General features: G+C 33.3%; 1 long non-coding RNA gene across 1 annotated transcript; it reads left to right on the plus strand.

The window, feature by feature from the left end:
• The first annotated feature begins 69 nt into the window (after positions 1-69).
• LOC147063710 (uncharacterized) lies at positions 70-24,908 on the plus strand. Its single transcript, XR_015072134.1, has 7 exons — positions 70-223; positions 11,193-11,763; positions 14,929-15,256; positions 18,193-18,458; positions 20,401-21,745; positions 22,866-23,129; positions 24,195-24,908. It is a non-coding gene; the product is annotated as an uncharacterized LOC147063710 (long non-coding RNA).
• The last annotated feature ends 159 nt before the right edge of the window (positions 24,909-25,067 follow it).

Below are 25,067 nucleotides of genomic sequence, written 5' to 3' on the forward strand. Positions count from 1 at the left end.
GATCTAATATCTTCTGCTCCTGGAAATAAATTTTGCGGGCAAAAAATATTTCATATCACAATTTTATTTAGTTTTTTTTCAACAATTGCCTCATCATAACGTATTTATCGTTTGTTCGTGTGCTTATCGGAGTTTTATTAATTCCTTATGTTGTCTATACATACAGTTTCGTGCGTTTCTGATATCGTTCCATCTTGTCAATAATCGCAAGTGAATATCAAAGGTAAATATAAGTTTACATTATCGTAAAAATCACACGAGAACCTACGTAAAAATAGCTACACTTTCAAAAAAAGGAGAGCATCAAACTTGGCATATTACTTAGGTACATCATATTATTTATATACAATGCTTACGACAGATATGTATCCCCCAATGGCAGCAATATTGCACAAATTACCCCCATAAAATTTAAATAATTTTTATATTCGCAAAATAGGTATCTATCAAATTAAAAGTTTTTGGGGATGTTCAATTTTAAAAAAAGCTCTAAAATATTGTTAGAACTACATAGGACAAGATACCCAACATGGCGGCCGTGTAAACATTATAATGAATCAGTTTTTTTATTATGACGCTTTGGGTGACGTATTTTACACCATATTATGAAATAAAAATAATATACTTACACAAATTTTAATAAAAAATACATTGTAATAATTTACATTTTATTAATTGATGTACTTATTATTTTTTTTAAATATATTTCAACTTCGGTGTTAAAATAATGTAATGTTGTCGTCTTCATAATATGATAATTGACAAATATGACTGAATCAATTACTATATTATTGATACATAGGTACCAGTGGCGAAGGGTGGAGGTAGGCTGTAAAGATCCACTATAAATAGTAACACTAAACTTTGTCAGTCATACGTATTTGTTTTCATTGAAATAATACTACAATTTACAAATGGTGTTGGTTAGTTTTTAAAAGAAAACCAAGCCTTAATAGATAACAGTCAAAAAATACTCGTCTATCTATAAAATATCTAAAATTATGCAATTAAATCATTCATAACTTGGAATACTTAATAGGTAAAATAATATTTTTTATCGTTTAAAGTTTTGTTTAGGCAGGGCTTAATGATTTCAAAATAATGAACCAACAATATGTGTAATAAGTATTTTTAATCAAACGAAAACAAATAAGTACGGATTAAAAAGGGTCCACAATTTGTCGTATCGCCCAAAATATACCAAAACTATCATGGTTTGGTTTGGGCAGGGTTTAATTGATTTTTTTTTAAACTAACCAATACCATCTGTAAATTGTAGCCTTAGTTCAATAGAAACAAATACGTATGACTAACAAAGTTTAATGTGCACTATTTATGGCGGATCTTAACAGTCTACCTCCACCCTTCGCTACTGATAGGTACTATAGTAAATTTATTAAGGAATATATTATTAATCTCTATTCCAGTTTTTCATTAAGGGGGGACATGCTCGTCGAAGGTCAAAATTGAGTTTTTATTGTATTTTCAAACCATGATCCTGGACACTCCTTAAACGTTGTAGATAATCTATTTATATAATTTTGAAGCCTTATTATCCTTTATAGTTATTTTAAACATTTGATGACTGCATAAAGTATTTTTGTTACATAAAATAGTATTCTTTTAAACCTCTCGCTCTAATGTTTTAGAATATAGTCATATTTCGGTACATAACTGTGCAGTGGTGTTAAGATTTTTTACATTTATTAATTTTTAAACGCATTTATAAAACCATTAGCATAATTTATTACGAGATAATTTTTGTAAAATATTCACGATAAAAAATTATATTGATAATCTCTGTGATCCCAAATTTGACAAGAATTAGGCATTTTATTATTCAAAAAATCGGCAAGATTAACACATTTCAAGATGATTCTAAAGATATTTATTATAAGCTATGTCTTTGACCATTCAAGTGTGATAAACATCTTATGAATAATGATTGCTTTATAATAATTATTGACCTAAGAATAAGGTAGTGTTTTTTTGAAATACGCCATTTCTTTTGTCATTCCCCAGTGGTTAAGCTACAACATACGGCCGTAGCCATAAAATGACAAACTATAATTAAAGTAGGGAGTAAAATAATGTTAACGCGCGTGTTTGAACATGTACTTAACCGAATTTTTTTTTATTTTTTTTTTAAACGGTACATGTTCAAACACGCGCGTCAATATCATTTTACTCCCTACTTCAATTATAGTTTGTCAATTTATGGCTACGGCCGTATGTTGTAGCTTAACCACTGGGGAATGACAAAAGAAATGGCGTATTTCAAAAAAACACTACCTTATTCTTAGGTCAATAATTATTATAAAGCAATCATTATTCATAAGATGTTTATCACACTTGAATGGTCAAAGACATAGCTTATAATAAATATCTTTAGAATCATCTTGAAATGTGTTAATCTTGCCGATTTTTTGAATAATAAAATGCCTAATTCTTGTCAAATTTGGGATCACAGAGATTATCAATATAATTTTTTATCGTGAATATTTTACAAAAATTATCTCGTAATAAATTATGCTAATGGTTTTATAAATGCGTTTAAAAATTAATAAATGTAAAAAATCTTAACACCACTGCACAGTTATGTACCGAAATATGACTATATTCTAAAACATTAGAGCGAGAGGTTTAAAAGAATACTATTTTATGTAACAAAAATACTTTATGCAGTCATCAAATGTTTAAAATAACTATAAAGGATAATAAGGCTTCAAAATTATATAAATAGATTATCTACAACGTTTAAGGAGTGTCCAGGATCATGGTTTGAAAATACAATAAAAACTCAATTTTGACCTTCGACGAGCATGTCCCCCCTTAAAAAAGAACAATCCAAAACTTTCAAAACATAATAATAGTAGGTAAGTATATAATACACTTAATAATATATAAATTATATTTTATTTATAAACATATAATTTTATTTCGTTCGGTATCAGTTAAATACTAACGTATATTATATGTATTTACTCTGGAGTATAAATAAAGGCTTATCAGAGAACACGTAACTGTTCTGTGGCTGAACTCTCGGAATTTGCCGAAATTTCACATGTGCAATTTATAAAAGGACTTTATTTACTTATCACTTTGATTGTTATTGGACCAGGCCAGTAGTTAGCAAAATAAGGACATGTCAGTTATTTAGACTTTAGGGGGGCCTAAAATCATTTATGTATGAAATACTTTTGTTTTTGTCATGGTCATAATATCACGTCACAAAGTAAGTTTTAAAAAATTAACAATTCTTTTTAGATACATATTTCTATTTTTGTTTCTTTCTGATCCATATAGGAACTAACTAAGAATTCGTCCTATTAAACGAGTAAAAATACCCGGTTTTCAGTTATTTTAGAAATGAGTGTTTATCCGTTTTAGCGGTTTTGGTTTTACTTGGTTAGGATGCTTTATGGTCTTGTCGTATATATGGAATAATACGAAAAGATGAAAGAAAATTCATGAGATTCATGTTGAAAGAAAATTTAAATTTAATTCTCGTAAATGTAGATGTCCATAATATGGACATGTCATATGTATTTAAAATCAGAGTATAGATCTAATAGTTTGAGCGGTTGAGCAAGTGGTCTACATCCAAGTCTTGTATAAAAACCACTTATATAAACCTCCACTCCTACTGCAGTTCACCTTCCTTCAAAAGACGAATCCATAATATTTATAAGAACAGTATTTTCATAATTTTCAACATTTTAAAACTTTGCTACTAATAATTTGGTTATTTTTGTTTATATTTTTGCCCTACTCCTGCGCGCAAAGTACTGATACATCCGTCCCTGCCAAAGCATGAACAAAAACGAACCATAAGTGCGAGTGAGCAAGCATTCTGCTCGCTTATATCTCCGCCCTATGCGTAAGAGTAAGATAAAATTTATACGGCTGAATTAAATATTTTTTGTAAACGTAGCCGGTAAATATGGATTTGACTGATTACATTCATTTAAAAACTGCGAGCACGTGTTAAATATTGTTAAATATGAAGTTAGTGATAATTATTTTTAGTTGCATATTTTATTAGAACATATGGTGAACTATGTTGTGTTTTAATTTGGTAGCCATACTGAGAAGCAACACGATGGTGTAACGTTGTACTGTGTTTTATACGCAAAACACGATTTTGCCAAAAAATAGGCGCTCTCTATATATATATATATATCATTCATTAGAGTGCTTGTATGCAAGGAGTGGTCTAACATTGAGCAATAAAAATAGTAAAGTAATACCTTTGAGTCAGAATGATCGTCATTCCGATTAGTATCCAAAATAACGATCAAAGACTTAAGATATCCAAATATAATCAATACGTCATGTTTTTTATTGATTTTGTAATACACATTTTTATTAATGTCAACACTCTGTTGCAAAATTTTTAACAGAATATTTTTTTTTTTTTGGATTTTTATAATATAATGGCTGAAAGATCAAATATATTGGTAGGCGCAGTGTTCACTCCAGACTAAATAATACTAATAAATATAACCATCACATTTTTCGGACTCCCAAATCAACATATTTTGAATATTAAAATTGAAAAATAACCAGTTGTATTTAAACATGGCGTGAGAATCCTGCGTACTTGTACTGTCCAACAAGATCTTCTTGGCTACGTGTTAAAACTATGAACTAACAAGCTCCTCCCATTTTAGATTATAGCGCCTTCCGGTTAGCGACGAGTTATCCACGTGGTAAAACTGTGTACTAAACAAGCTCCTCTTATTTAGTCGACGACAGCGACTTCCGGCTTGTGCCTAAATCTTCTTGTTGGACAGTAGTCATTAAGGCGATAGCTCTACCTACCTGAGGCACCTAGTGGAAAAATACGAAGCTTGCAATTTGAGAATTTTTTTGATAATTTACTATCTAAACTAAACTAACTACCAATGTGGTGTCGTTTTTATTGTCAATAATTAAAATAATAATAACGCAATGCCACAGTGCAACAAATGATAATAGCAGTCTTATTATTGGCACCGATGCTTTTGAAACTGTAGTTTCATTTGTTTATCTAGGCTCCCTTGTCACACTTACACCTTAGACTATAGATAAACACTAATAATACAAGCAACGAAATAAATCGTCAGATCAACTTCTCCAACTACTGCTAATGTGGTCTCCAAAGACTTCTGAAAAACAAAACACTATCAAAGAAAAGCAAAACAACCATAATATGAATAACTCTCCTGTACTCAGTATTAACTTATGAATCAGAATTCTGGGCACTCAGCAAAGAAAATGAGAGAAAAATGGATATATATGAAAAGAGAGTATTCAGAGGAATATTTAGGGATGTTCATGAAGGTGGCATTTGGAGGTCAATGTATAATGAGGATCTGTATACACTTTGAAGGTGAAAAAATCACGTCGTGGCAAATGAAAACGCAGAAACTGCCCTAGATCGTTCAAGTGCATAGAATACCAAAGAACATACAATAAAGGAGGACTATGTACACTCTCCCCGACAGCAGACCTGGACTGCCTTACAGGAGATATAAGAGTTCTCGGTTTTGGGATCGTCCAGGCTGGAGGAAGTTTTTAAAATATGATAATACCCGTCAAGGCTTATAGTGCCATAAATGATGATAATTGGTCAAAATCGATCCATTTTACCACGTTTTTATTAGCTCGTATTCTTATTTGTCCAAGATTTGTGTTGGACGATTGAAGATTTTTAACTAGCTTCCCGACTAGCTAGACATTCGAAACTTTTAGAATATGTCAGAACACGATTACAATGCATTATTTTAATACTTTTAGCCTTCTTTAAGCAGAATTGAATTCATTTTCAGTTAATTCTGTTTTGTATGGAAAGTTATTTCGGAAAAAATTCTTAAAAAGTAAAACACTATTATTGGTTGCCAAGGGGGTCCTAGCAACTATATTAATAATATATACGTGCGTTACTATGGAAATCAATATGATATGTCAAAATGACATTTCAGTATTCTGTATTTATTCAGTATTTCTATCAAGTACAAAAAAAGTATTTACTAAGGGCGGACGTGCTCGGCGTGGGTCAAAATTGAGCTTTTTTCTATTTTCAAAGCATGATCCTTGACATACCTTAAACGTTGTAGATAATCTATTTATATAATTTTGAAGCCTTATTATCCTTTATATTTATTTTTAACATTTGATGACTGCATAAAGTATTTTTATAACATAAAATAGTATTCTTTTAAACATCTCGCTCTAATGTTTTAGAATATAGTCATATTTCGGTACATAACTGTGCATTGGTGTTAAGATTTTTTACATTTATTAATTTTTAAACGCATTTATAAAACCATTAGTATAATTTATGCCGAACATGTCCCCCAAGTTTATATGATTCAACAGAAAATTTAAAAACGTGGTTTGTAAAAAGTTCTTTTTATATTGTAATTATTTTAACTTGTTTTAATGTCAAAATTTAAATAATAGATTATTGTGATATCGTGAAGAGTTCAAATTACGTTTTAATGGGTAAGGTTTTTGGGGGGGGGGGGCACTATATATTAAACCAGGCTCCTTCAATTGTAAATCCGGCCCCAGTTATACTAAAAGCTTTATAGAATTACGTTCCTCAAAAACAATAAACTTTCAGCATAAAGGTTAATTTACCAGACAAAAAGTTGCAAACTACCGATGAATTATAAACTTAATGTTTAAAAAATAAACTGTATATACAATAAATTTGCAATCTTGTTTTTTTAAATGCTAAACAAGATGCCATTCATAGACGGAAACCACATGTGGTTTTTTACAGTGTGATATACCTACTAATGCTTTTCGGGCAACGTTCCTTTCTTCGTGTCCGGAAATTTGTACGTATGCAGTTCGCCGTATCACACTTCACCGTGAAATTATATATCGGAAATATATGGTCGTATAATAAAGACCGTCCAACCTATTTGGGTCGTATAGTACTGAGATAAAATTCACGTCTAAATAAAACACGGTTCCTGTCGGTTTATGTAGTGTTTCCCAACGTGGGGCGTACGCGCCACCGAGGGGGCAATTCGAATGTTTTGGTGGGCAAAAAGGTCGTCTTGAAACTAATTTGAAGATGAAGCATAGCACAAAATCGAACTAATTTTCTTCTAAATTGTACATGTGCATATACATATACATAAGTACAAAACGTCCACAAGGTAGACCTAGAGGCCGCTGGATCGATGAAATGATAAAGTTCTGCGGAAGTACGTGGCAACGCAATGCATAGGACCGAGAGAAGTGGAAGCAACTTGAAGAGGCCTTCATCCAGCAGTGGATAGATTCAGGCTGATAATGATGATGATATACATAAATTATTTAGACACTCAGAAAGTTAAATTAAAAATATTATTGCGTAAGTGCATTTTTTATTTGAAGCAATTCATTTTTATCAAAATTTGTTATTTAACTTTAAAATTATGATATGAATGAGAATGAGAAATTCTAATTCCATCAAGTACTTTCAGTCGATAGTATTAATATTATGATATGATAGGTTTTGAAGTAGGGCATTGCACAAATTTAATAAGGTTGGGAAACAAATTTTAAAAATAGCCGATGTACTGGATTATTTGTTAGGTTAGGTTAGGTTTCCATTCTTGAATTCATGAATTTTGCCAAAATCGGCTATGAAAATAGAGAAAACCGCCATACGGTCATATCTTTCCGATAAGAAAGCTCATGGGTAACTAACTGTACAACGGTGAACAATGTGTACAATTTAAATATAACCTCCTTTCTGCTCTCTTCTGAACTCTGCATTCATATTATGCATCTAGGAGAAATTATGTCCTTGCATTGGACGTTATTAATTTCTCCTAATAACGTAATATGAATTTGAAGTTCATTGCTTTAAGAAGGAAATATTACTCAAAAAGAATGAAAATTCGTTTTTATTTAATATACAAGCTGAAGTACCCGGCTTCGCACATGGTTGCTTCGTGGATACATTTATCTTAGATATTTAAAAAAAAAAGTTATTATCTTTTTAATATTAAAATATCTGTATAATACAATATGGCAATATGAAAATAATTCTAATAGGAGGTCAAACAAAAGAACACTAAATTAAAATCGAATCCAAAATATGCAAACGTTATTAATAGTATTAATATGTAGTAAAAAAAATCAAAATTGGATGGAACAAACTTTGTATTTTATATAACACTAATTTAGAAACCTTCGCGGGTGTGCGTACAACAACTGACAAAATTTTCATCGCAATCGGATGAATGGTATAGAAACGCATACGAATATACGAAGAAGAAGATCGTTGTACTAATTCAGAAACCTTCACGGGCGTGCGCACAACAACTGACCAAAATTTCATCGCAATCGCATGAATGGTATAAGAACGCATACGAATAGAACAAGATAGAATAGAAGAAAAAGAAGAAGAAAATGGTTTTACCAATTCAGAAACCTTTGCGGGTGTGAGCACAACACCTGATCAAAATAGCATTGCAATCGGATGAATGGTATAGGAATGCATACGGATAGAAGAAGATAGAATAGAATAAGAAAATGGTTTTTATTATTCAGAAACCTTCACGTGTGTGCACACAACAACTCACCAAAAATTCATCACAATCGGATGAATGGTATAGGAACGCATACGGGACAAGCAGACAGACATTATTTTTATATATAATTTGCAGCCTATAATCTTCGCGCAAGTGCAAGCAATAAGTTGACAAAGTTTTATCGCAATCGGATGAACGGTATAGCAGCGCATAAAATGCGAACAAACAAACAAACAAATATTGATTTTTATATATTAGATTTATATATAGTGGTACACTCCTGGGACGTTGATCCTCTACTGACGTACACTCTAGAACATTTGAACGACAATTTACATATAAAGATTCCTTATTCTAATATCGAGTAAATATATTATTATGTATTATCATTCATGTTATTCATTTACCTTACACAATCAATCACACGCACTTTGCAAGTTATGACTAGCATTTTATTATCTAGACAGAAAATTCATGTTGATTTTACACAAAATCATCATTTTAACTAATCAAGGAATTTGGGCATACTGTTCGTTTACCCAAATGACTATTCAAGATCAGGTGGCATGCTTAGGCCGTTCAAATGTTCTAGAGTGAACGTCAGTAGAGGACCAACGTCCCAGGAGTGTATCAATAGGTAGGTACATGAATGACGTGTATTATTGATATTACATTATTATCTGCTAAAGTCTTATAAAAAATATGTTAATTTACTCAAATCTTTTCCTCGGATTAGTTAAAGCCATCCAATCAAGGCACTCCCTATTTTCTTTATTTGCACAAAGTAGGTAAGTAAAAATGATAACACTTACATTTTTTTTAATCTTCAAAAAGCTAACATTCCATGGAAATATAACATAGTACCTATTACACAGAAGTGATTATGATAATGTAATCTATATTTGGCTACGCAATTTTTTCGATTTATACACAGTGTAAATTTAATGCAAAATCTGCCATAGTATTAGGTACCTGTGGCCCTGATGACTATCTTAGAAATCTGGGACATCAGTTGTTTATTCTCCGAAAGTACAGAACTATACTGCCATTAATAATGCCAGTTGAGTGGGCAATAATTGTGTTCGACCAAATCGCTTCGGATATTGATATATTCCACTTACGTGAGGATGAGTTTAGGTGGATGTTGTTGTATAAATTCGTAAAATATGGTGTACTTAGCTGATTCAGCGCACTTCCACGTACCTGTTTCATATTTTTTGTATTTACTCTTTTACTAATATTGCTAATATTTCTTTGTGTTTTAATACTATGTCATGTTATGAACGTCTTGGATTTGTACATTGTAATGTGTAATATAATATAACCAGGCTTATAATGCCATGGATCTCAGATTCGAATGCCCGGGTCTGCCAAATTCACACGTTGTTTTACAATGTGTTTTGGACCCAGAACATTGAATAGGTTGAGCAAGTAACAATATAATAATATTTCTCGTACAAATAAAAACCTGTTCATACAAACCGCTAATCTGTGAAGGTTTATAGACACTTCTTAGGATCGAACTTGGTAAAAAAATAAATGAATTAAATTGAAACGAATTAAAATTAATCGAAATGATTTGGAATGAATTGGGATGAATTATTGAAATGAATTGAATTTGAATTTAAATGATTTTTTTCTCGTTGTGTACAGCACTCGAAGTGGATAATTTAACGAACCGGTGCACTCAGTAAGTTTCCGAAAATATTTACATATTTATGTAATAATTTTATGTATTATATGAAAATAAATGTAATAAAAATCTTGAGGCATGCAAGATTAGGGTATAAGTAAAAGTAATGTTGTCGGCGCCGCAAATGAAAATTCAGGTCTGCGTCACGTCATAAACATTATTTTTAATACGACTCCGATAATTTTAGTATAAACTTTAAAAAATGAATTTTAAGGACATAAATAATTTTATCACTTTTTAATATTTTTTCACGAATCTGAATGGAAAATTTCATTTTTTCACAAGACGAAGCTATAATCTCAGGTATTTCACTAACAGGAGCTGGGCTCCGGTGCGTTCCGATCCATTTCGAGCGCTGATGCTACCGGTGTTATTCGGGGTCATCTGTTTCTGATATAATTTTCCGGATACGAATACTCTTATTCATAAGCCATCGACCCGTTTATAGGTCACGCAAAAATTTTAATAACTATACTATACGTGGTCCATGCCCCCCCACATCTTGAAGCGGGCCCCCGGGCTAGAATATTCGGTGGACCCCTCTACCTATCGCTAAGATTAAAGTCAGTGTGGCGATCTACAGTTGTGTAATACAAATAGTGTGCAAGGTAAAATTTAGGGTATTTTATTGCGATTTTTTGTATTTTTAATACACCCACTTGAATTGTGAACTCGACAAACAATAATCGAAAATTGCAATACGTATTTTGAAATGTTAGTATGCTAATAGCGCAGCAGGCGACATTTTTTATTATTAGTGCAATTTTGTGATGTGTGTTTATCTCACTTGGCTGGCCCCCCTTAAGCCCCCCCCCAGGCTAGAGCCCGGTCAGACCCCCTCTTGTGGGGGCCATGACGTGGTGTATCAATATTGATAAAACTTGTACAGCTACAAATTTAAGGATCTCTCTGAGCTTCTTAATAGCTTTCTAAAAAAATATTATACTAATTAATGTTTAATAAATTCTTTTTTATAGGTGATTTAAGCTGTAACATGAAAGTTGAAGACATGACTGCTAAGGATCCGTTGATTCTGAGGAATACGAAACAGCTAAAACAGAATAATATAGAAATGGAAGAAGAACCACCCGAAAATTCAAATTGCTCACTTTTATTTAAAAGCAGAGAAGATGTACACATTTCAGATTCAAATATACCAAATGTATCGTTTTCAAGGATCGATAAACGATCTAGTCAGGATATAGAGAAGGGAGGATCATCTCTGAGAAGCAACTTTACAAATCTAAGTCGATCTAGTTGTTATATTGCTGTGAAATCAAAACAGATTACAAAGATGCATAGTCAGTCGTGTGATTCTAAAGCTGGAAATAATCAATTTGGAACAAAAGAGTCATCAAGAGTCATCAAGTCTAGAGACGCAGTTTCTCTAGCAGAATTAACTGTATGTGATGTCGAAAACCACGAGAGTAATAGAATTTCTAAACAACAACCAATATACTCAGATGCTAAATTATCTTTGAATATAGCAATTATCAATACTGACTTATTAGTGAGTGTGCAGCTTAATGATATTGAAGACACAATAAAGTAAGTGACTTTAAAATATATAAATACCTTCATTAATCATAGCGTTTCAAACATGGGGCCATATTTCGTAATGCACAGAACCGAGAGAAATGGAATTAGCTTGGAGAGGGCTTCATCCAAGAGTGGATAGATTCAGGCTGATGATGATGATGATTGCATAAATATTGGTATATTTACATCATAGTCCATTCAATGTTTCCTTCATTATTGTCATTCGCACTAGTACCAGAAGAATATTAATTATGAACAATGTTTGCCATCCGCGGCGGAAAACAAAAATTGATCGACATTTGAAGATGAAGATCATGTTGTTAAATAAAATAAATTTCCGAAAATATACTTATGTTGTAGATTATTAATTGTAGTAAAAGACAGAACTGTTTTATATTATTGATGTTGAATGATGGAATCAAAATGAACAAGTGAAAAAGTGACTCACTTGTTTCATAAGAAATGAAAATAATAATGAGTGAAAGCATGACTCATTTGTTTTTTTAAACAAATGAAAATGCAGTAAACTGCATTACCGATTGCCGCTCGAGCTTTCACTTATTATTTTCACCAATAATTATTGATGTCATGACGTACAAAGTGTTCGCAAATACTTTTAATACAACTTACAATGGCGCCTGTACACGTGCATGGAAGTACTGTCGGCAATCGTGCTTACTTTAAACTATCATGACAATAACTGTTTACACGTAACAGTGATGACTGTCTCTCCAATCTCATTCTTCAAGAGTAAATGTGAGGCCTCAGTGCCAGCGTTCGGCGCAGCGTTGAGCGTTTTGCGCAACTCAAACGTATAACCGTATAAATGTATAACCGAAAAAAGACATTGTCTACGAACATTTTCACACACGGTTAAATACGTTTGAGTTGCGCAAAACGCTCAACGCTGCGCCGAACGCTGCCACTCAGGACGTATACTAAGCGAGACGTGATGTTGTCATTTTATACTACTATTTTGACAGGACGTATTGAAAATCGGTTAACCCAGGCCTGAACAAAAACGATGCATAAGTGCGAGTGAGAAAGTATTCGGTACCCTTATAATCTCTGCGACACGCGCTAGAGTAAGATAAAAGGTTTACAGATCTGGGAGATGTTTTGCTACGGTGTAGCTGGCAAATCTTCGCTTATTGCATAACTAAGCGTCGATAACCGTGTTGCTAAAATTGCTATTTCTTGTGTTAAACATTAAGTCAGTGGTAAATATTTTTAGTTAATTAAGTAGAAAAGATGGTTCTCTGTGTGTTGTATTAAAATATGGTAGCCGTACTGATAAGCAAGAAGATGGTATTACGTTTCATAGGTAAGGGTGGTTGCATTTTGACCGCTTAAAAATTCTATATAACGTAAAAAAATAGAAAATTATAGTTTAATTCTGAGCGTCTAGTGCAAGCACTTTAGGCGAGCACTAGCAAAATGGTCTATGGTCTCGAACATTTCTAGACGAATGCGTTCGCTCGCTCACAAACCAAACGCACGGCACGCGGCTTCATTTAGCAATGCAACGGGTGGCGTCTAGATGTATCTATAGTCTATGGGTTAACCTCAAATGAGTAGTCCGTTTTCTTACCGGCAGATTTGCCAATATCGTTCTACTGCGCAGGCGCAGATCTTACTTGCGCGGAAAGAATCATCACAATTTGGAAGCTTCCAAACTTGTTCGCAGTCTTGCCAACTGCAGGATAATACATGTTTCCCCATACATGTTCTTTCTGTGCACAGTAAATCTATGCACGTGTAAACGGGGTATCACTTAATATAGGTAGTTACAATGTTCATTTGAGCACTGAAAGATGTAGGTAGACTCAGTACAAATTTATAAGACGGTTTTGTGTAGCTTTTTGTGCTCAAAAATAATAGTTTAAACTAGAAGATTATATACAATAAAATTTAATTAAAATAACTAATAATACTAACTATGTATAGCGGCCAATGGGTAGCATATAAAGCAAATTCTATCGGATAACAAATATTATGTTGGTGTTATCGACCGTCTTAAATATTAAATTCGCCTCTACCTTCCGGGGTACCGCGAGAATATGCAAAAACTATTACTTGAAAAAATTTGGTAATAGAGTAAAAAAAAGTATATCATGAATAATTATTAAACAGTGAAGTATTTTTATAAATCAAGAGATCCAGCTGTTAATTATGAACGTCACCGTCTATTGTGCACTGTTAATTTTGTTTCTGACAAAACGTTCAAATTTTGCAGTTATAGTATGTACTAGTTTATTGTTAAGTTTGAAACAACAATTCAGCAGTGGCGGCTCGACGACTTTCTAGGGGGTGGGGTTTAGCCTAATTATTAAATATACGTACCTACCTACGTTCTCATATTATACATCATGTACCAAGCTACTTATAATAATATGATATTATTAACGAAGAAATGAGTAATTTTTCAGAATAAATAATATGATTATCTGAGTCGTTATGTGATCACATCTAAAAATCGTGTTTAAAAAATATTACCTTAATTAATAATAATATTTATTATAGTCTTACCATTATCAGTTTTCAACAACGACATACAACGAATATTTGACTCACCATGGGGTTATTTGATTCGCTCCCCAGTATGCGTGTACTAACGCTAATGCATTCACTTCCTTTGTGGAACGAGATTTGTGATGGTGATTGTGTGGATGGGATTGAGTGACCCCGGTCAGAGAAAAATAGACGCCATAGCTTTTTTAATTTCTACATAGGTGTCACCATGAAATAGCGTGTATTTAATTTATTATTTTAATACCGCGTAATCATCATTATGTTATTGCATAATTTACAATCATTGCTTTATTTATTTAAATAATAATAATAATAAATATCTATATAAAATTGCGATGGGTTCAGATGGATAAAATAAATTAAATACATAATTTTAATCATGTAATTAAGTAGGTATATTATGACGATGATAAAAATATCGGACATGTATTTTTGAAATGATAACGATGTGGGGCTGGTCCCTACGAATCCTTAAGGTAGACTCGCCACTGAATTACTAGCATATCAAAATTTTCGCCTGCGGTACAAATAAACTATAGACTTTAGAACTAAAATAGTAAGCAGTGGCAGCACTCAAATACTGGTATATTTAATTGACTGATAATGTTTTAGTTCATATTTAAATTGAATTTCAATTTCTAGGTGTCTAGAAAATGGAGCAAGTCCGGACGCTACGTGCTATTACCAAAACACATCGACTTCTGCTTGCCACTTGGCAGTAGCCTTAGGACATAAATATATTCTACAACTGATTCTCCAAAAAGGAGCTAATCCCTTCAGGCGAGATATTCACGGTTATACCCCACTTCACATGGCTGCATGGATAGGGGATACCGACTGTCTGCAAATACTGCTCAACAGCTTTAATGATGATTGCAAGAAGAAGGCGTTCATTAATGATGCAAAGGGGAAAATGGACGAACCGGAACAATCATGGTATGACATAGGGACAACCGTTCCTGATAATAGGGTAAGGATATGCATTCATTTGAATTTTATTCATTGGCAATGCTTGCATAACGTCAGGCGCGCATGCAGAAAGCTGGTTTGAGGCTAGGGACGGCAGGTTATAATATTATTATGAAAGTATGGTGAAGCAGGCATGTTCCTATAAAAGTATGGTGAGGCGGGCTGGTAATCAAGTTGCGGCAAAACTTCCATATATATGAGTACGTTATAATGACAGTAAAAAAGCCAAAGTAAATTCTCTGTGATGCCCAGCATTTTTTTTTATCGTATCGCTATTTCTCGTAAGTTGTCGGCTATTGTTGGCCTGCTTCATTCAGTTGTACGAGGACGCCGATCTATTGCCCTTGTTTTTATTTAATACGTCTATGGTTTGAAGGGTCCATTATGAAAAATGATTCATAATATTTTTTTATTGAAGGCGCCGGGAGGGGGTGGGATCAACAAAATATAGCAGGTGCACATTGACCCCGCCTACTACTTATAGATTCTCTTTCTTCGGCCTCAGAATACCGCACCTTTTCAGATACATTCTTCATGCCCAGACACTCCACTTCTTAAGTCTATCGATAAATACATGGCCTCCAGGTATAACTAAAGGTGTTCACCTACGTGTTATTGCGAGCTGTAGCATCCGCAAATCCGCGGTATAAGTCAAATGAGGTACTCTATACAATATACCTTTGATGACATTGTGATACCGCCCGTCCATTTAGCGTAATGTCGTAACCGTGAGGCCATCCATGGACTGAAAGCATTTGTGGTCTTAAACCGTGTGCCATACTAAACTTATGATTTCAATGAACAAAATGTTCCATGTTTAAAACCACATACGGTTTCAGTCAATGGGGGTCGTCGTATCGGTCGAATTGCATCAATACCCTTTTGACTGCCCTAAAAGCAACTCATCTCAACTCTTCGGCTTCTCGGTCAGCGTTGTCTGTTTTTTTTATTTCATCTTGCGTCGGCTAGATGGCAGCGACTTGCCTACGCGGTATAGAATTTTACAACGCTTTTCGGTTTGCGCGAGCTTCCGTTTTCCAGTCCATACACACGGGCTTCCCGATACAAACCGGTTTGCGCAGGTAAGATTGTCGTAAATCATGAGCGTCTAGCCGGCGCTTAAAATTAAAAAGGCTTATTTAATCTTTTGTTCCAAGATTTTTTAGCTTGCTATTATATTTTCAGGAAATCTAACTTTTTCATGCAAAAATAGCTTGTTTTCTTATCTTGTCTGGAAAAAATTGCCGACGCGAGTTAATACTGATCGTATATAATGAAAACTCATTTCTAATCTATATATATTGCAATAAGGGTGATTTTTACAGGTTTTTGTCAGATGCCTATAATCTTTTCTGGAAAAAAGAACCCATTTTCTGTTTAGATGTTAGATTTAATGGTATATCTATCCTGTAGATTTAAATATAATTGTGTATTCTAATGGATTTAATTTGTGTGCTATTCTATTTGAGTCGTTTTTCGCCTTACGGCATCTTCGGGTAGTATACGTACTAACCAATGGTAAATGCATACATGCCGAGAACGAATACAGTTAATTGTGGAGATAAAATGGGAAATAAATTAGTTTAGTAAAGTATTATAATATGTTGTAAGTGTTCATTTACCATTGGTGAGTGCGCTTATTACATGAAGATGGCGAAAGGTAAAACCCAGATCGCCAAAAAGGGCTCAAATGGATTCATTGATATACTACTGGATGAATCATAATATGTTTCTTAAAATGACGCCCGATTTACAGCGAGTCGGCCAGTGTTAAAACTTACTGTTTTAATATCAGCGGACTTAATTCGATATAAGCTCACTTAATATTTGTCTCAAAAACGACCTGGCAATAATTATGAGTAAGCCCGATCTAGCTTGCATCTTACTCTAACTAATGGTCAGCGCATGACGACTTGCTCTGTCCGCTCAGACATGAATTTTTGGTAGCTTGCAAACTTTGGGTTGCAGACACCCTTAGGGTCACTATTCCAAGAACGCAAATTTAGTTTTACAGCCAGGGCAATACGGGTGAAATTCGGGAATCTATGTTAACGGTCTTAACGCATTATACCTACAAGGAAATATTATAAGACGATATTTGTAATATCTTTTGTGGTACATTTTTAAAATGACACTTGTATGGGAACTCCTCATCTAGTAGTATATCAATGAATGGAATAGTACAATACATACAAATTCCATCATGTACCCTCCCCTCGGTGGTTAGTATTGATATATTATTATTGTAAATGTGTATGTTTGGACAAAATTCAATAATAAACATTTTGAGGATGTTTCAATTGAATTCAAATTTACTTATTTTTACATACCATAAACATTACAAATTATAAATTTAAGACGTTAACAACATGACATTTAAAAACAAAGAAACAGTGTAAAAAATAAATAAATATAGGTATACAGTATCACAAAAACAGTATGAAAAGTAAAGTAAAAGGTACAAAAATTTTAAAAATATATAAATTATACAGCATGGAAGCTGACCGAATGAGCTAAGTGGGCCCTATTTTAAGAATTTATAAAACAACGTCCACCTATACTCATCCTCACGTAGGTGGAATATATCAACATCCGAAGCGATTTGGTTGAACAGAATTATTGCCCTCCCAATTGGCATCACCAATGGCAGCTTAGTTCTGCTCCTCGGGAGAACAAACAACTGATGCTCCCGATTTCTAAGATAGTTTTCAGGGACACACAAGTCAATAGTACCAAGAATATTTTACACCACGTATAAGTCGAAAAAAATACGTGGCCAAATATTGATATCTTCTAGCATTTAAACTGCAGTATGTAAGTCGTTGTGACCTATTCTCTCCGGTTGCGTTTTAAAATTCCTTTGTAGGTACCCATTACATAAATATGGAACGATATTTACGATTATAAAAAAATATTAATTGATATTATTATTTATAGCTACTGCCACCAAACCTTAAAGACAATAGAAAGTTTATAAAAAACCCAGAAAATGAAAATCATAACTCGGCTAGAGAAACAGCTTTACAGTTTGCTCTTTCTATGCTCAACTTTGATTGTGCAAGATATTTGCTGGAAGCGGGAGCACAAATTTGTACTTGTAATGGTATCAACGAATTTGACCGTGTCTGTTCTTATACAATGGACTGTTGCGGTTCATATTTTGATTTGTCCACACAGACATTGCCAGACGATATAAAAATAGGGTGAGTATTTTTTTATTAACTTCCAATAGTTGCTGCCATAATCTGTTATGATATATTAGCCGGCTCTCACATCAAAACTCGTCCGCCTAAAAACGTGTCGAATACGTCGATGTGACGTCATCGTTATTCAACACAAACACGCGTTGCCAAATGGAGCCCCGCAGATTGGTCGAATGCGACTGTTTCGTTGGAAAAAACATCTGGGTGTTGCAATCGACATTGAAGTTAAGCGCCCTCCATCGAAACCCGCCCCGCACCACACTCGGTCTTAATCGAGCGTATCGCGGGGCCCTACAATTTGTGATGTGAAGCATCTGAAACAATTGGACTCGGAGAAGATGCCCAAGACTTAGGTTGCTACGCTCAAAGTGAGCTCTGTCTGAGTTTAATAAGTTTATTTTAATGCAAAGTGCCAGGAAGAGAAAAGCCCATGGAAATTACAATAAGAAAATGAAGTTACGTTGTGTATACAGCAAAGAAAACGAAGGCAATCGACAGGTTGCATCCTTCTCGGGCTCCGAGTCGAAGTCACATACAAACACCTACGAATTGGTCATTCCCATACCGGCTCGCCGATCACCGCATTCAAATATCTACACGTTTCGAAGGCTGCGCGCGACTGTCGCTAGGTAGATGTGCGCGGTCTTCACATGCAATACTGGATCTCAGTTCTCGGAAGGTTTGTTCGGCACACGGACGAGTTTTGATGTGAGTGACGGCGTTGTTACAAAGACAACGTTGCTTGTGGAAAAACTTCACGGCGTGCAAAATAATATGTAGAAGGGCCTTCCTCTCAAATTTAAATGACAACGTTTACATTAATATCCTTTTATGTAAATACTATAGGTTATAATTATTATGGTCATGACCATGCTTCCCACATCCTGAAGCGGCTCCCCCAGGCCAGTCCAATATCGACACACAATAATCAACAATTGCATCGCTTAACCACACAAATATTTAAAAATGTTAACATGTATTTTTACTATTTGAGCAAATTTGCAATATGTGTTTATCTCACTTATCTAGTCGATCCACCACCCCGGGCCTCCTCTGAATCCGGGTCCAGGCTAGAGCCCTGTCAACCCCCCCCCCCCCCACACATGGTCATGACATGATAATTTATGATATATAAAAAGATAGGCCATTATGATTTAATGATTAATGGCCCACATGCTCAGCGTACGTCAAAATGGAGCTTTTAAGCTATTTTCAAAGCATGATCCTGGACATTCCTTAAACGTTGTAGATAATCTTTTGACATAATTTTGAAGCCTTATTATCCTTTATATTTATTTTAAACATTTGATGACTGCATAAAGTATTTTTATTACATAAAATAGTATTCTTTTAAACCTCTCGCTCTAATGTTTTAGAATATAGTCATATTTCAGTACGTCCATGTGAAGTGGTGTTAAGATTTTTTATATTTATTAATTTTTAAAAGCATTTATAAAACCATTAGTAAAATTTATGTCGACATTATTAAAGTGAAATATTTACAATAAAAAATTATATTGATAATCTCTGTGATCCCAAATTTGACAAGAATTAGGCATTTTATTATTCAAAAATGGGCAAGATTTACACATTTAAAGATAATTTTAAAGATACTGATTTTAAACTATGTCTTTGACCATTCAAATGTGATAAACATTCTACGAATAATATTGACCTAAGAATAAGGTAGTTTTTTTTTCATGTCAAGATTCTAATCGTCGCCCTATATCTTGCTGTAACTAGGTTGAGCGGTTATTTTAACCCGCATTAAAAACCGTTACGCCTGACAGTTCATATCCCGGGATAATTTACTCTCGGAATACGACATAGCATATCTTTCACTTTTATTGAGCTTTGAGTTAAATGATATGTTGGAATAGCCCTGGTGAATCCTATTTACTCTCTTTTAGTGTCTTATTGAAAACATGATTAAATATTGCAGATTCCGTGAAACCATTAAAGTGGTTACCTGTCATATCAATAAGTGGACTACTCGCATTCGTTGTGACAGACTGAACATAGAAAACTCTGTATACAGTATAGCAGCAACACTTGGTGATGATGAGACGTTGACTCTCCTATTGAATGCAGGATTTCCATCTAATGACGTCGGAATTCACTACTTTATGCAGCAAGACAAATTAAATTCCTTGAGACTTATCGGCGAAGCTCATGACATAGAAAAAAATACGCTGCATGCAGCTTTAAAATTAGCTATCCAAAAAGATTGGTTGTCTGGTGTTTCCGTTATTCTTAACTGTTTGATGAAGAAAAATTTTGGAGTTAATCCACTTTATGAAAATGGAGACACCGTGCTTCATTTGGCAGTTACATTTGGTACGGAGCCATTGATCACGTTTATAACATGTCATTTTGATGGAGTTGTAAACATGAAAAATTGGGATGACAAAACACCTTTGGATATAGGTTCCGATTACACTAAAGATGACTTTGACGATATGAAATCTAAATCTAGTCTCAAAAAATTCATGTTACCAACGCCCGAACTTTGTAATCATCAGATTTTAAATACATTGAAAAGATTGAAAAGACATTCTATCATTATTTCAAATAATGAATATGATAATATTATGACTGATGCAATCAAAAATGATTGTATGAAGTGTTTTACATCCGTGAAAGAATCGCGGTTTGGTAGGGCCCCACTAGATATAGACTGCTATAAAAAAATATGTGAAATTGCTTTATATAATAATGCTCACATGGTGTCTAATTTCCTCAACAAAACGTATCGTGAAGAACACAGTTCTAATTATCTAAGTGAATTTTGTAATGATATGTTACGTGATAAGTATTTTAAACCAAGAGTGCATCATAAACACAATTATGAGCGTCGCGAGTCTCTGGCGTGTATTGATTATAAACATCTTCTAAATATGTGTCATCCTGTGGAAACTTTGGAACAGGTATTGGATTTACAACTCAATCCAGATGTACAGAATTTGTATGGGTCGGAATGTATTGTTACAATTCGCTATCATGAATTGTTACAAAAAAAAAATATTTGCAAAGGACGAATGGTAACTATTAACAGGATATTTGGACATACATCGACATTTGATCGGCTCCTGCTGCATCCGTATATTGATAGCTTTTTACATTTGGAATGGGATAGACTAAAAATAGTTTTTGGTGGTATAGTTTTTATCAACTTTTTATTGGTGTTTCTGACAACTTGCTTCATTATAAGCATGTACGATAATAATGCAGTATCCATGGTTTGGGACATTTGCATATGGATGAATATCACGGTTATTGTGATCATTGTAAGTACATAATACTCACACTTTTTGATTTGTTAGTGCTTTTATTAAAAATTAAAACAAAGACTTTAGTATCCATGGTTTTCATCGTGTATATTGGTTATCGTTGAAAATGTGTCTAGCACAATTAAGGTGAAGCCTTTACTGAGCCTTTTTACCAGAGGCACCTAGCGGAAAAATACGAAGCTTGCAATTTGAGACATTTTTTTTAAATTTAGATTTTTGATAATAAATAAAAAGGATTTCAAGTTATACACATTTATATTTGTATAAAAATCGATGTCTTTTAAAATAAATATAAAAAGTATTAAAACGATGAATAATTAGTCAAAAATCTACACGTCAAAATTGAAAACTTAATCAACTAAATTTTAATAATAAACATGACCATAAATATAATGTAATAATAACGTTATTCGTGACATAAATCAAATTCACATTTTTTTTACAATAATTTAATTGTAAGTTTTTCCTTGACTTAAAAAAAATCTTTTTAATGTTTTCAGTTACATATTTATTAATTAACACAGTTGAAATTGTAAATTATCAAAAAAATGTCTCAAATTGCAAGCTTCGTATTTTTCCGCTAGGTGCCTCTGCTGGTATAAGGATCCCCCTTAAATAATAACTATATTATTTCATATTCTACAAAAATAATATAATTTGCCAACGACATCTGTAGGTATGTATTATAAATTGCTTGTCAACTTGCCTTACCAGACCAATACCTACGTAGATGGCACTAATTGTAACCAGCTATGAAATAAATATAATGAAAAAAACTACAAGCAATTTTGAACATATCACGTATTCAACACATACATACGATTACACACGTATTGTAAAAAAAACACACACACACAATGTCAAAATCACTGTCATACCTACTATCACGTGGCCTGAGGCTGTAGGTATTTTAGCCTAACATGCTTACAGCGGTGTAATTTTTGTAAAAGTATACATTAACAATTTAAGGGCTCTGGATTCAATGTTAAGTGGTCTCCAATGACTTTGTCTGACCACATCAATAAATATATTATTATAATATTCTATAATTGACCAGACTAATTGCTTTTAGATTTGGCAGCATTCCTTGAAATTAATACATTTATTTTCATTTTAGGAGGTTGCAATTATGAGAAAAGTTCCTAATAGGAAAAAGCATATTTGTCAGCTCAAATGGTTCAGTAAACTAATAACGCTGATTCTGTGTGTGTTTTTATTGCTATACCATCGTATAGCTGTAAACAGGCATCCGGATTTTACTCGAGTGCTTTCAGCAATCACTATTCTATGGGTATGGATCCATTTCGCCACTCTAATATCAAGAGTTGTCGGAGGATTCTATATGCAAACTTACATTTTGGCCGTACGTCGATTTTTCAAGGTAAGCAAACTCTATAATAAATATTTTATATACGAATAATTCACAACATTTAAGAATATAACATTCTTTTATTGAACATACATAATTTGAAAACACACCAACGATGGCTGCGTAGCATAACCGTCGGCATATAGCGTCGTGGGTCTCAGGTTCGAATCCTGGGTCTGACAAGTACTAATATTGTTTTTCAATTTGTGTATGCGTCAGGGTATGTACCTACCTAATAGGTGAGCAAGTGGCTGACATCCATTTCTCGTAAAAACAAAATCTGTTAATACAAACCTCCACCCTGTGGAGGCCCATATGATCTTATTAGGATCGGACATGGTCGAAAGAAAAAAAAGAGAAATATATAAACACTAGAAAAAATCTTATTAAATAAAATGAGACACCCAATTACAATATTGTAAAAACGACTAGGTAACTTTGTCGCAAATAGATAGCACATGTATAGCATAGTGGTAACTGGTCAGGGCGCCATGGGCGCGAATCCTGCTGCGGAAGTGTTTTCAAATTATTTGAAAATAATTTCACCGTCTGAGCTAGATAGGCCATATTATTATTATAAAATACACATAAAATTAGATAAGTATGTTAATATTTTTGTAAAATTATCGAGCGCTCCATTTCGAGTGCTGAATATTGGTAATATTTGAGGACATTCATTTGACTCTGTATTTCCTGCGTTTAATGGTTTGCCTCTCATTAAGTCATAAACTAAAACTTCCATGAAAGTTTTCGACTATAGCGAGTGGCTTTCGCATGTCCATTTTATTAATTTGTTCATCAGCTCGTCAAAGCATACATTGAGGGTGACTTTAATGAAATATTCCATTAAATATTTTAGATTCAATATAAACTTTTTTCCAAAACCACTATTAATAGAGTTTTACCACATAAAATGTCAGTCCAGTTAATATAATATGTCACATTTATTTTAGTTATCTATGATATAAGACGACGGGGGAGATTTTGAAGTTTTGTCGCTATAGGTAATTTAAGGTCTTTTAATTTAATGGTAAAAAAGTGTTTTGAAAGAATGTGTCCTCTGTTTTCAATTTTCAGATAATATTACTCTTTGGCTGCTTTCCAATCATAGGATTTGCTTTTGCCTTTCGGATTCTGTTTGACGGAGGCGAGTCGTTTGGTTCATGGTTTGATTCCATCATGAAAACCACAGTCATGGCGACCTCAGAGTTCGATTATTCTGACCTTCTTGGTGGGCAACCTTTTGATTTTATTTGGATAATTACAAGGATTGTCTTTGTGATGTTCATAGCGTGTGTCGCCATAGTAATCATGAATCTCATTTTGGCGCTGGCAATCATTGATACAACTAAATTGGAAAGTCAGTGGAAAATTCAAAGACTTTCGGAGCGTATACGTCTTTTGACATTATTCAACGATTTCGATTCTCTTAATCATTTGCCCAAATGGATAGGGGTGAACAATTTTATAAATGCCATAAATGTGGAACTATGTCAAAATCACTCACACATGGAAATAACTGAACAATTATTACAAAAGAAAATTCCAAAAGATATTGCATCAAATATTGCAAAACATATTAAGGAGAAGTTTATCCACAATAATAATGAACATAGCAAGTCTTCTCTTCATACCAATCCACATTAACCTTTCCCTTAAACGATTTTCAGCAAACAAACTAAATTATTCTTATAGTTTATATTAAATTTTGTGATTGAAATTTTATAAACTTTCAGTTCTCTAAAGTCAAGTGGACAAGTGTTTAAAAATAGTTTTAGTTTTTATTAATAGGTGCTACTGTTCATTTTTAATCATCTAACTAAAATATTTTATTATTTACTTTAAAATTATGTGTAACACTATAGTTAAAAAATTGATTTAGGTACCCATTATGTTAAAATCAGAGTCTATTTTTTATAATGCATTATAATAAATATTACAATACAAAAA

Source organism: Rhyacophila brunnea, unplaced genomic scaffold (genome assembly GCF_057557595.1).
Source record: "Rhyacophila brunnea isolate RB1 unplaced genomic scaffold, BYU_Rbru_1.0 scaffold_9, whole genome shotgun sequence".
Lineage (NCBI taxonomy): Eukaryota > Metazoa > Arthropoda > Insecta > Trichoptera > Rhyacophilidae > Rhyacophila > Rhyacophila brunnea.